General features: G+C 36.9%; 1 protein-coding gene and 1 long non-coding RNA gene across 2 annotated transcripts in view; both read left to right on the top strand.

The window, feature by feature from the left end:
• The window catches only part of LOC118767376 (transmembrane protein FAM155A-like), a 303,047-nt gene that overhangs the window by 219,663 nt on the left and 69,542 nt on the right, over nucleotides 1–13,842 (top strand). The window lies entirely within an intron of this gene.
• LOC118767378 overlaps nucleotides 1,946–13,842 on the top strand; it is an 18,126-nt gene continuing 6,229 nt past the window's right edge. Inside the window, exons 1-2 of the long non-coding RNA XR_005003296.1 lie at nucleotides 1,946–2,133; nucleotides 8,998–9,000. This is a non-coding gene — a long non-coding RNA (uncharacterized LOC118767378). The remainder of the gene's footprint in view (nucleotides 2,134–8,997; nucleotides 9,001–13,842) is intronic.

Below are 13,842 nucleotides of genomic sequence, written 5' to 3'. Positions count from 1 at the left end.
AAGCATTAATTTTGGCAGAATAATGTGAACACCAAAGGGTTAAATTTGGAACAATGTTAATAAGTAAGCACTGCATTTGATCAAGTAATCTGAACAATAAAGAGTTAAGCAGTGCAGAATTTGAAAGACCAGCATGTTTGTGTGAGATTTCATTTCATATTGGGCAAAGGTTTTATGGTGGTTTTTTAAAAGTTGCAACAGGCCTGTAAGGAGGTTTGTTTAAGCTGTCTACAATGTCTTGACTAGCAAATTTTATATGTGCCACTTGGCTTGACAAATGGTGTTGGTTTGTTTATGTCTTTGTGATTAAGTGGTTCAGCAAAAGAGACAGATAGAATATGTACATCATCATCGTCATTTAACATCAGTTTTCCATGCTGGCATGGGTTGGACGGCTTGGCAGAAACTGGCAATGTCAGGGGCTCCCCACCAGGTTCTGTAGTTTGTTTTGACTTGGTCTCTATAGCTTGATGCCATTCCTCATGCCAACCACTCCACAGAGTGTACCAGGTGCTTTTTATGTGGCACCATCACCAGTGCTTTTTACATGGCACACCACCAGTGCTTTTTATGCAGCACCAAAACACTTGGGTTGGCTTCAGAGTAGCCACAGTCCAGTGACTGAAACCAGTAAAATAGATAATAATCCCCAATATCAGTTGATTCCATTCTCATTCCAAGCCTCCTAAAAGAAAACTACGAACCATTTTCTTTGCTTCAAGAACTACTGTCCTAAACTCTCACCAAAGGTTACCCGTTTCCCTACAGACTCAACCATCCCAGTTCTCAACAAGAATTTGTGGAAAACAAAATTAAATTTACTAAATTTTTCTCTCTTTCCTTTTCATTCCTTTATGATAAATTTTGGGAAATTTGGAAAATATCAGATATTAGTGATTTATAAGTGAGAAGACAAGAGATATCAATTATTGTCCATATAGAGATATCAAATGACATTTTGCTTTTATTTCATATTCATTCATTTTATATATTTACAATTGATAAAATATATCACTTTGCTTGAAATTAGTATAAACAAGACTGATATATATATATGTTTGTGTGTGTGTGTGTATGAATGTATGTATGCATGGAGAATATATATATGTATGAATGTATGTGTGTATGGAGAATATATATATATATATATATATATATATATATAATATATATATATATCATCATATTATTAATGTATGTATGGAGAATATATGTATGTATCTAAAATAACTATATATGTATGTATGTATGGTGAAAATGTATATATGTACTTATGTATGGAGAACGTATGTATATAAGTACATATGTATATATACATATATATATATATGTACACACACATGTACATAGGTATTTATATATGTTCAGACAAATATATGCATCTACATATATATATATATACATACGTGTGTGTGTAACATGTATGTATGTATGTATTTACATATATATATTCATACACACACACATGTGTGTGTACATATATGTATGCATATGCATATGTATATTTGTGTGTGTATATATATACATATATATATATATATCCTATGTAGTATTTTTTGTCCATACTATCCACTACTTCATGACTTTGATATATATCAGTAAGCTTTACATCCTACAGTTATTGGAAATGTTGTAATCTAAATCATTTCACAATTAAAAGATTCATGAAAAAAATATAAGAGCTTTTGTGATCAGATGTGAGTCTTTTGTATCCTTATGTTTCAGTATTGGATAAAATATAAATAATAAAAGTTCAATAATATATGATAGACCATTGAATAACTGATAGAAATTCTTTAACAACCATGCTGATATTGCTGGCATTGTTTTTGTCGTAATCAATTTCTATTTATATATTTATCTATTTATTTATTTTTGTTGTTGTTGTTGTTACTGGAGTGGACAAAATACTTAGGAGCAGTCTTTCTAGCTGTTTATGTTAGCAGTATTTCATCTATCTTTATATTCTGAGTTCAAATTCCGCCGAGGTAGACTTTGCCTTTCATCCATTCGGGGTTGAGAAATTAAGTACCAGTCGCATACTGGTGTCAATCTAACTGACTGGTCCCCTCCGCCAAAATTTCAGGCCTTGTGCCTAGAGTAGAAGAGAATATTAATTAACCTTGATTTAATGTCTAATTATGATTCAACATATATATATATGATTATTTTCATTCTCTTTTGCAGGTAAGTCCATCCAAAATTTGCTTTAATTCCATCATCAGTTCAAGAATCTGTGCTCTTTGAACACACGTCATGTCAGGTATGTGTTCAAACGAAACAGTGTTTCCATTTTGTTTTGATCAGCTTCACCAATAGATTGAGCGATATGTATTGCAAACATACATGTAAAACATAGGGCTACATAAGTGGGCTACCTGCCACATGGTTCCAGGTTCAGTCCCACTGTGTGGCACCTTGGGCAAGTGTCTTCTACTATAACCTTGGGCTGACCAAAGACTTGTGAGTGGAGTTGATTGCTGGAAACTTAAAGAAGCCTGTCGTATATATATATAAATATATCTCATCATCTCATCATCATCGTCGTTTAACGTCCGTTCTCCATGCTAGCATGGGTTGGACGGTTCGACCGGGGTTCTGGGAAGCCAGAAGCTGCACCAGGCTCCAGTCTAATTTGCAATGTTTCTACAGCTGGATGCCCTTCCTAACGCCAACCACTCCGTGAGTGTAGTGGGTGCTTTTTACGTGCCACCTGCACAGTGCCAGGCGGGGCTGGCAACGGCCACGGTCATTGGTGTATTTTATGTGCCACCAGCACGGAAGCCAGTCGAGGCGGTGCTGGCATCGGCCACGAGTCGGATAGTGCTTTTTACGTACCACCAGACCAGGGATCCTGGCTGGTTCAATTCGATTTCGATTTCGTTTGCCCCACATGTCTTCACAAGCAAAGGGGGTTGGCAAGGGTGCCTGTCGTACGGTCGCATTGGAGTATTTTACGTGCCACAGCCACGAGTCGGATAGTGCTTTTTACGTACCACCAGACCAGGGATCCTGCTGGTTCAATTCGATTTCGATTTCGCTTGCCCCAACATGTCTTCACAAGCAAAGGGGGTTGGCATGGGCCTGTCGTACGGTCGCATTGGAGTATTTTACGTGCCACGGCCCCGAGTCGGATAGTGCTTTTTACGTACCACCAGGCCAGGGATCCTGGCTGGTTCAATTCGGTTTCGATTTCGCTTGCCCCAACATGTCTTCGCAAGCATGGGGGGTTGGGATGGGTGTCTGTCGTCGGATGAGGTTCTATATCGACTTCGCTTGCCTCAACGGTCTTTGTGTCCAAGGGAGGAAAGGCATTCATAAGTGGTGGGCTGCTCACTTGTCCTGCCTGGTCTTCTCACGTACAGAATATTTCCAAAGGTCTCGGTCTCTGGTCATTTCCTCAGTGAGGCCTAAAGTTCGAAGGTCGTGCTTCACCACTCGTCCCAGGTTTTCCTGGGTCTACCTCTTCCACGGGTCCCTCAACTGCTAGGGATGGCACTTTTCACACACCTATCTTCATCCATTCTCGCCACATGACCATACCAGCGCAATCGTCTCTCTTGACACCACAACTGATGCTTCTTAGGTACAACATTTCTCTCAAGGTGCTAACGCTCTGTCGAGTATGTACACTGACATTACACATCCATCGGAGCATATATATATATATATATATATGTGTGTGTGTGTGTGAGTGTGTATGTGGGGGTGTGTGGGGGTGTTTGTCCTCCCAGGATCGCTTGACAACTGATGCTGGTGTGGTTACACCCCCTGTAACTTAGCAGTTCGGCATAAGAGATTGATAGAATAAGTACTAGGTTTACAAAGAGTAAGTCTTGGGGTCGATTTGCTTGTCTAAAGGCAGTGCTCCAGCATGGCCGCAGTCAGATACCTGAAACAAGTAAAAGAATAGTACAATGATACAAGTAACATACAGCACTACATTCACTGTCAACTAGAGTTGTAGTGTTCCACATGAAGCATTTTAAACAGTCTGACACTATTTTTGGTTGGCTGTATGTCTAACCATGTGACCTTTATGATGAGCAGCTTATCTGTGAAACCCTGACCTCTCTGTTGGGTTACACCACTGGAGAAATTTATCATTGAAATCTGACATCATTGTCACATGGTTCTTGGCCCTTGACTCATGACAGGTTAGAAACCAATGAATATGGAGACCCAATTCTAATCCCTGGTTCTTGGCCCTTGAATCATTACAGGTTAAAAACTCATGGATCTGGAGACCCAATTCTAATCCCTGTTCTTGGCCCTTGAATCATTACAGGTTAAAAACTCATGGATCTGGAGACCCAATTCTAATCCCTGTATGTTGTGGTTTCCTGTCACTAAATAAATACTATAGGACCCAATGCATAGATCTACTCAATTGGGGCTAAACAACAACCACAGCAATACCAACAACAACGACCACCTATAGCCTCTGGCTAAACAATTAGTATCTCTGTATTCTTCCGACTGACAAAGTCTGTAAATGTTAACTTAATTCCTATGAAATCAATCTGTCTGAGACCACCTCTTGTTGCATGTTAGCAATAATCTTAATTAAAATGTTCAGATTTAAATTAAAATTGTGTCTGAAAACTCATTAAGTTGCACTAATAGCTGCTATAATTAGATTGGATTTGCAGTGAAAATTCCATTATAGTTTTATGAAGAACTTTTTTTTTCTTTTTGTGTATTTGTTATTTACATAATATTTCAAATACTTGTGTAAGTTTGATATATCAAGAAATAGACAAACAGTTGAGTCTATGTGTAGTTGTTTTATCTGCTAGAAATAGCAGCCCAAACTTCTCCTCCTCAGATCACACCTTGCTGTCTTTTCTTGTGTTTGAGAAAAAGGCTGAGTAAGCATCAGTTGGATGTCTTTGATCATAGATCTAGTGTCACCTTAACCCTTTAGCATTTAAGCCAGCTATATCCAGCCAAAATATTCTACCGGCTTCATGTTGAAGCTAGCCAAATCCAGCCTCTCACACTTACTCTACAATGTTAATCCAAAATTTAACAACCAGATCTTCAAAATTTTGTAACTACAAGATAATATATGATTAAATTCTAGAAATATGTATACATATATTTATATATCTGTGTGTGTGTATGTTTTTGTGTCTATGTTTGTCCCCCCACTGCTACTTAACAACTGGCGTTGGTGTGTTTATATCCTCATAGCTTAGCAGACTAGCAAAAGAAACTGATAGAATAAGTACTAGGCATAAAATATAAGTCCTGGGATCAATTTGGAAATAATACGTTTCTAAATCTCTCTGAAAGATTTATGCAGTATCAGCATGATAAAGTGATAGGATATTGTCAACTTAATATGACAGTCCCATGAAAGGGAAGAATGCTACTGTTATTTAGCCCTAGGAAACACCGTTTCCTGTTGGACTTGACATAGGAAATATGTTTGTCTATTTCTTGATATATCAAACAGATATATAAATATATGTATACAATGGGCTTCTTTCAGTTTCCATCTACCAAATTCACTCACAAGGCTTTGGTCGGCCCGAGGGTATATTAGAAGACACTTACCCAAGGTGCCATGCAGTGGGATTGAACCCAGAACCATGTGGCTTTGAAGCAAGCTTCTTACCACAAAAATTTTATGAGAAAACTAGGCATTATTAACTGCCTTTTCACTGTATCCCAACTGGAATACGCTGCCATGCTTCCAATTAATATTGAAGAATGAAAATGAAGAATTTAGCAAAATAATTGCATCATTATTAAGCCAATGTTTAGAACATAAATTAACGAGAAATTTTGGTGGAAGGTTTTAATTTAGATCTCTTTAACCCTTTGTTACCATATTTCTGTTGAAATATGCCATGTTTTGCTTCAATTAATTTTTGAAATATTGAAGAAATTAGTCGAATATATTTTGTCATTATCAATCTGTTGTTTGGAATATAAGTTAACATGAAATTTTGCATGGAAATTCTTAATTTTAGATAACTTTAAAACATGGAATGCGTATCACAGGACCAAAGGTAGTCTGAGATTGGTTGGCAGGCAAGGACCAAAAAGACTGCTTCAAGTATTTGTCATTCTGCAAAAGACACAGAAAAATCCACTTAACAACTACTTAACATCCCCCACCCCACCCTCACCGCTGCCCTTTTTTTAATCATATTTTTGTTGATATACACTGCCTTCGTTTCAGTTTATTTGGAAAATAATTAAGAATTTAGTGAAATCACTTTGTCATTATTAATTTGGAGTTTGGAACAAATTAACATGAAATTTTGATCACTTTCAAACAGGAAGTTTGTATCGTAGAACCAGGTTTGGTATCAGGAGGGTTGGCATCAAAATGGTTAAATCTTTTGTTACCACATTCCTGTTGAAATACACTGTCTTTGTTTCAATTTATTTGGAAAATAACGAAGAATATAATAAAATAATTTTGCTGTTATTAAGCCAGTGTTTAGAACATAAATGAACATATAGGCGCAGGAGTGGCTGTGTGGTAAGTAGCTTGCTAACCAACCACATGGTTCCGGGTTCAGTCCCACTGCGTGGCATCTTGGGCGAGTGTCTTCTGCTATAGCCCCGGGCCAACCAATGCCTTGTGAGTGGATTTGGTAGACGGAAACTGAAAGAAGCCTGTCATATATATGTATATATATATATATATATATATATATATATGTGTGTGTGTGTTTGTGTGTCTGTGTTTGTCCCCCTAGAATTGCTAGACAACCGATGCTGGTGTGTTTACGTCCCCGTAACTTAGCGGTTCGGCAAAAGAGACCGATAGAATAAGTACTGGGCTTACAAAGAATAAGTCCCGGGGTCGATTTGCTCGACTAAAGGCGGTGCTCCAGCATGGCTGCAGTTAAATGACTGAAACAAGTAAAAGAGTAAAGAGTAATAGTATACAATATTAATGGAAGGTTTTTAATTCAGATCACCTTTAAACTGGGAGTTTGGACAATAGCATCAGAGTTTATCTCAAGCAAGTTGGTCGCAAAAGGGTTTAAGAAGGTTGTGCACAAAATTAAACAAGCGGCATTAAGCTGTTGTTATGCCTGAAAAAATAAGATGGGATGGTCTTGGTTTGAATCCTTTTAACCAGAGTTTTGTTCTTTCAGAGCTGCCTGGCTGGAAACAACAACAATTCTAACAAATTGTATTGTTCCACATCAAGCATTTTAAACAATTGGTCTCTATTTTTAATTGGCTGTATGTCTAACCATGTGACCTCTCTGATGTGCAGCTTATCTGTGAAACCCTGACCTCCATGTTGGGTTACACCACTGGAGAAATTTATCATTGAAATTTGACAACATTGTCACATGGTTCTTGACCCTTGGATCGTTACAAGTTAGAAACTCATTGAAACAAATTGAGAAGTAATAATGAGGATTGATAGGTCGGCTGCGTATCTTTGTGAGTAAGGCTCAGTGTGTATGTGTGTGTGTGATTGTGTAAAAGGACGTGTGTCTATTTGTGTATATGTGTGTCTGTGTGTGTGATTGTGTATAAGTGTTTTGATGTGTTTATAAGTTTGTTTATGTATAAGAACCTGTGTGTGTTTGTGTATAAGCACTTGTGTGCATTTATGTATTAGGATGTGCATGTGTGTGTATGTGTCAGTATCTTGTGGAAAGCTTTGAGTGTTATGTAGGTGTTTGTATATGTATATATGTGTGTGTGCGAGTGTATGTATCTGCATTTTGTGGAGAACTTTATATATGTTGTGTGTGTGTGTGTATATATATATATATATATACACACACACACATATGTATATGTGTTCTGTAGATATATATATATATACATGTATATGTTTTGTATATATATATATAATATAATATATGTTCTCTCTCTCTCTCTCTCTCTATATATATATATATATATTTCTAAATATATATATGTGTGTGTGTTTGTGTGTGTGCACTGTGGAAATATGTGTATGTGTTGTGTATACATATTTATGTATGTGTGCATGTTCTGAAGAAAATATTAATATATGCTTTGGTATTTTTATATATTTAAATGTTTATATAGATATATTTACTTATATGATTGATGAAAATGCAAAATACAATATCTGATAGTGTGTATTTTATGTGGTCAAATGTGTTCCTCCCATGACCATCCTGTCTTATCTGTTTTCGACAGATGCATCTAGCACTAATTTTATTTGCTGTACCTTTCCTTTCAAACTGGCCAGATCTGGCTTCTCACTTCTTCCCTACAATGTCATTCCAAAAGTAAACAGTTGCAGGACCAAAATCTCAAAGCAATGAAATCATAAATTCAGAAAAAGTAGGAGAGAGAGAGAGAAAATTTAGAGAAGAACCACGAAGAGATTTCCTCATTAAATGATTAAATGACGGATAAATTGTTTTTAGTTGCACACAAGAAAGAAATCCAAATCTGCAAACAACTTGATTGAGAAAAATTAACACAACTTTTCTTTAATTTGTTTTTGGATTATTAAATGCCATTGTTTTGTGGGCATTGTTGTTTTGTTGTTTAGTTGAACGACAAAAATAAGCAAGCAAAAAAAAACAAAAACAAAAAAGAAACAGAACAGTGGAGAAATACCAACATTTTCAATAAAGTGAACTTTAAATATTTAAAAAGAAATGAATTTTTTTTTCCTGTTTTTTTTTTCGTTTTTTTTTTCAATTTTTTCAATTTTTCTCCTTTGTCCAGTTTTAAATCACTTTTTAGTCTTTTCAAATCTCTGTATAATGTCAAATGCTCTGCTCCTAATTACTTGAAATACACAAATCAGTGAAAAAAAAAAAACACACACGCACACACAAAGTACAACAAAAGATATAGACAGACAATTAAAATGTATTTTGATTACAAGATACGTGTGTTTGTGTGTGTGTGTGTGTGTGTGGTGTGTGTGTGTGTGTGTGTGTGTGTGTGTGTGTGTGGTGCTTAGGAGAAGGTGAGAAAATGACCAGAAATATTTTCAGGAATGGTCTGAAAGAAGAATGGCAGAAAGTTCTGTCTCTGAGATTCCTGAAATCTGATAATATAATATGGTATTATGTGGGTGCAGGCATGGCTGTGTGGTTAAGAAGTTTGTTCCCTAATTGCATAGATTTAGGTTCAAACCCTCTGTGTAACACCTTGGGCAAGTGTTTTTCTACAATATCACCTAGTCAAGCAAAGCTTTGTGAGTAGATTTGTTTGAAGAAAACTGAAAGTAGCCTGTGTGTGTGTGTTCTTTAATTCTTTTACTTGTTTCAGTCATTTGACCACTACTAACGATTCCGCCAGCTCTTTGCCATAGTGATGATAATAATAATAATAATAATAATAATAATAACAATAGTAATGATAGTGGTTTCAAATTTTGCTACAAGGGCAGCAGTTTTGGGCAGGGGACGAGTCGGTTACATTGATCCCAGTATTCAAATGGTACTTATTTCATTGACTCCGAAAGGATGAAAGGTAACGTCGACCTCAGTGGAAAATAATGATAATAATAAATAATCTTTTCTATTATAGGCACAAGGCCTCAGATTTAGGGGAGGGGTATAGTCGGATACATAGACCCCAGTGCGTAACTGGTACTCATTTCATTGACCTCAAAAGGATGAATGGCAAAGTTGACCTCGTTGGAATTTGAACTCAGAATGTAAAGACAGATGAAATACCACTCAGCATTTCGTCCAGTGTGTTAACGATTCTGCCAGCTTGCTACCTTAATGATAACAACAAGAGCACTCAGAGACTGCAAATCCCCACTAACGTCCTCTCAATGATTAGCCAGAGATGATTTTTAAATGGAGCCCGGTGCAGCTGCTGGCTCTCCAGACCTCACTTAAACCGTCCAACCATGCCAGCATGGAAAACAGACGTTAATCGATGATGAGGATGATCATGATAATGATGATGATGATGAATGTCTGAAATAAACTTGACTGCTCTCACAAACAAGAATACTAAAAATGAACCCAACCGTTCTCAAAAATTAATTGAAAAAAGAGGAAAAATAATCCAGAATCCTTGTCTGGTACCAGATCAATCCCCAAATCTAATCAGTTTGTGCCAGTCATGAGGCCAAACATTCCTGTAAGTTTCATTCGAATCCATCCAGTGGTTCTTGAGATATCTTTGTCTACAGACAAACAAACAAACAAACATGACTGTAAACAGTACCTCAGCCTTAGCGAAAGTGAAAGTAATAAACCTTTCTTCAATAGGCACAGGACTGAGATTTGAGGTTGGGGAAAGGGCTAACCAATTAAACTGACCTCAGTACTCAACTGGTACTTATTTCATCGACCCTGAAAACATGAAAGGCAAAGTCGACCTTGGTGAAGTTTGAATTCAGAACATGCAAAAAAACGAATCGGACAAAACACCACTAAGCATATCGTCCAGCACGCTAAGCCGCCAATTCTGCCAGCTTGCTGTAACAATAGACAGTCTTCTTTCTGCAATATAATTATTATTAAAGTACTTTTCCATTGCGACATATAAACATTTGTTCTTCTTTTTTTTTTTATTTTTCTGGCACGTAATTTCCCCCCCCCCCCCCTGGCGGTTTTATGCATTTAATATGTTTTCTGTTAGTAAAGATGCCTTAGAGAGGTGTACATGTGCGTGTGTGTGTGTATGGAGGTGGGGAGGATATTGTACAAAAATCTCTCTTTTTTTTTTTTTTTTTTTTGTTTTACGAGTGATATGAGCATCGAGATATTTTGGAACTTTTTCACATAGTTATTTCTGTGTTCCATTGTTCGGTGATGCTGTTGTTCTGTAGGTAAGCATCGACAATGGACAGCAACAGACTGCATTCACTGATTGAAATGCTTTATCAATATCTACGTACATATGTCGCATGTGTGTATGGTGTGTGTGTGTTGTGTGTGTGTATATGTATGTTGTGTGTATGTATATGTATGTATGTAGTGCGTGCATGTATGTTGTATATGTTTATGTTGTGTGTGTATGTTTACATATGTATGTTGTGCATGTATATGTATACTGTGTATGTATGTATGTGTGCATGTGTATATGTGTGTGTGTGTGTTGTATATATGCTATATGTATGTTGTGTGAGTGTATGCTTATGTATGTTGAATGTGTATATCTGTATGTTGTGGTATGTATGTTGTGTATGTATATGTGTGTGTGTTGTATATATGCTGTATGTATGTTGTGTGAGTGTATGCTTATGTATGCATGCTATGTGTGTATATGTATGTTGAATGTGTATATGTGTATGTTGTGGTATGTATGTTGTGTGTGTATATGTGTGTGTGTGTGGTGTGTGTGTTGTATATATGCTGTATGTATGTTGCGTGAGTGTATGCTTATGTATGCATGCTATGTGTGTATATGTATGTTGAATGTGTATATGTGTATGTTGTTGTATGTATGTTGTGTGTGTATATGTGTGTGTATGCTATATATATGTTGTATGAGTGTGTGTATAAGTATGTTGTGTATGAACATGTATGTTGTGCGTATGTGTGTGTGTGTATGTTGTTGGTGTGTGTTTATGTATGTAAGTTGTGTGTATGTGTACTTACGTATGTATGTATGTGTTGTGTGGGTATAAGTGTGTACATGAAATTAGTCTCAAAATAGGAATATATTTATAAGCAAGTGCGATTGTCTTTTATTGCATGTAGGTATGTTATATATTAGTAAATATAATTGACCACAAGGCTGCATGTCTGCCCCTCTCTTTCCCCCTCTCTATTTTACTCACACATGCACGCACACACACACCACCACCATCATCATCATCGTCACCATCACTGTCATCATCCCCATTTAACAACAGACTCCCATTTTGGCATAGGTTGGGAAATTTGACAAGATCTAACGAGCTAGAGGACTGGCAAGCTCTAATATTTATTTCTTATCATGGTTGCTATGGCTGGATGCACCCTTTCTAACACCAACCACTTTTTTTCATGGAGTGTTCCGGGCGCTTTTAGGAAAACACTGCACCTCTATTGAATGGGGTTGCTATAGAAAGGAAGATGAATTTATCCCAGGTGTTGAGGGACAGAGTGTAGGAAGGGCATCCAGCCTTAGAAATCATATAAAAGATAACAACACAGGTCAGCAGAGCCCTGCAGCTCTTTGGATCCTGTCTGACCATCAAACCATCCAACATGGAAAATTATGACAATGGTATGTGTGTGTGTGGGTGTATATATATTTTGTTGCGACTAGGGAGAGTCATGATGTCAATGTTAATAGCATACATACTCATTCAGTTCCACTCCTTTATTATTAGTCAATTGGTTAAATATCGAACTAACTAATCGATTGTTAGTTTAACTTGCTTAAACAATCACTCATTTGTCTTGTTTTTGTATGGTTTTTCTCTTTTTTCTCTCCATTCTCTCTCTCTCTCTCTCTCTCTCTCTATATATATATATATATATATATATATATATATATATATATATATATATATTTATATATACATGTATGCGTGTATATATCATTCTGTTTGTGTGTGCGTGTGTGTTTATAGTATGCTTATTTGTCTATATATATATATATATATACACACACATTTGTGTATACAATCATCATATATATATATATGTATATATATATGTGTGTGTATACATATATATATGTGTATATATATGTATACATGTGTATTTATATATATTTGTATATATATATATATATATATATATATACATATATACAGGGCTGGAACAGGTTCTCTATGTACCACATGTCAGGTGTTGAAGCGACTGGAAAGCAATGTGAGATAGAGTGTATTGCTCAAGAACACAATGTATCACCTGGTTCGGGAACTGAATCCATGATCTTGTGATTGTCAGCGCAACACTTTAACCACTGGGTCATGTACTCTCAGACAAACATGTAGCTAATCAATTTATTTCTGCAGCAACTCTGGTGACCTTGGAGAAACAGACAAATAAGCATACTATAAACATTTACGATGTTGATAAAAGATATGAATGACAGGTTTCTGCACAAATTTCACAGACACACATAGATATATACCACAGGATATGAAAATGTTTATGATACCCTACTGGCCTCGATCTTGATCACTCCTTCTCTCTCTCCTCTTTCTCCCTCTCTCTCTTCTCTTTCTCCCTCGCTCTGTCTCTCTCTCTGGGTATCCATGTATCTCCTCTACAGCAAGACACCTGTTTCTGTCTCCCTCTCACACTCTAACCTGTCATCATCTGACTCAAGATGCCCTCCTTCATTTCCCCCTTCCCTCTCAAATGATTTTTGTCTTGCAAGTCACTTGGTGACCCTGCCAGTGCTGGTGCCATCTGAACAACATCCAGTCCACACTGTAAAGTGGTTGGCATTTGGAAGGGCATCCAGTTGTAAGCACCTTGCTAAAACTGACCTTACCTGTACTTGGACCATGTAAAAAGCACTCAATCCACTCTGCAGAGTGGTTGGCATTAGGAAAGGGCATCCAGCTGTAAAAGCCATGCCAAAACTGACCTTGCCTGCACTGGTTCCATGTAAAAAGCATTCAGTCCACTCTGCAGGGTGGTTGATGTTAGGAAGGAAATCCAGTCATAAAAACCATGCCAAAACAGACACAGTAACCTGAGGTAGCCTAGTGCCTGACCAGCTTCTGTCAAATCGTCCAACCCATGCCAGCATGGAAGGTGGATGTTAAATAATGATGATGATGATGATTTCACCACTCCCAATTTATTCTTCAACATGTGGCTTCACAAAAGTGACTTACTCATTGTGCCGTGGACAAAATTTTGTTAAGTGCAACTATAATGGGAACAAGGACACCAGGTTGCACATTAAAATTCTAAAGATCTGATGCCCTAGCATGGCCAGTACCTCACT

Source organism: Octopus sinensis, linkage group LG21, assembly GCF_006345805.1.
Source record: "Octopus sinensis linkage group LG21, ASM634580v1, whole genome shotgun sequence".
Lineage (NCBI taxonomy): Eukaryota > Metazoa > Mollusca > Cephalopoda > Octopoda > Octopodidae > Octopus > Octopus sinensis.
This window is presented reverse-complemented; position numbering and strand designations above follow the sequence as displayed.